The following is a 733-nucleotide window of genomic DNA, read 5'->3' as shown; positions in this document are numbered from 1 at the left end:
CCTCCTTTCCCCATCCCAGTTGTTCTTTCCTTTTGAGCAGTTTCTGTTCCTTTAACAATATCTACTATACCATTCATATTCTTTACTCTTTCATGTTCTTATACTGGGGAGACAATAGGATGTTACACATGCTGCTCTAATTTATTTTGCTTATGAGTATGGTCTCCAGGTACATCCGTTTACCTATAAAAGCTTCGAGTTTATCTTTCCTTAAAGCTGAGTAGTACTCCATTGTATAAAAATACTTTTTTAAACACTGCAATGGCCCTTTTAAAACATGAAATATAAATCTTCAGGTTTCCAGTGCAACCCTGCAAATCCATTCTATAACACTCTTGCCACATTTCAGACATCCCTCCTTGCTTCCAGTGCTCCAACCTGGCTGCCTTTTCATTTCTCTAAATATTCCTACTGTTTTTCTCCCTCAGAGACTTTACATGTTGGTCTCTTCCTGAACTGCTTCACCAATAATTTCTCCCATAGGTCATAATTGGTGATAGTCTAAAACATAAAATATGCTGGGTGCAGTGCACATGCCTGTAATTCCAGTACTCAGGTGGCTGAGGCAGGAAAGTCACTGTGGGCGTGAGACCAGACTACATAGATGGTTCAAGGCCAGCCTGAACTTCAAAGAGAAACCCTGCCTCAAAAAGATCAAAAACAAAACAGTAAGAGTCTAAAGCACTTACTTAGAACAAGCTTAGCAAAGCACAGGGACCACGGTTCAATCCCC

This window comes from Octodon degus, unplaced genomic scaffold (assembly GCF_000260255.1).
Source record: "Octodon degus isolate 3935 unplaced genomic scaffold, OctDeg1.0 scaffold00058, whole genome shotgun sequence".
Lineage (NCBI taxonomy): Eukaryota > Metazoa > Chordata > Mammalia > Rodentia > Octodontidae > Octodon > Octodon degus.
Note: the sequence above shows the minus strand (reverse complement) of the source record.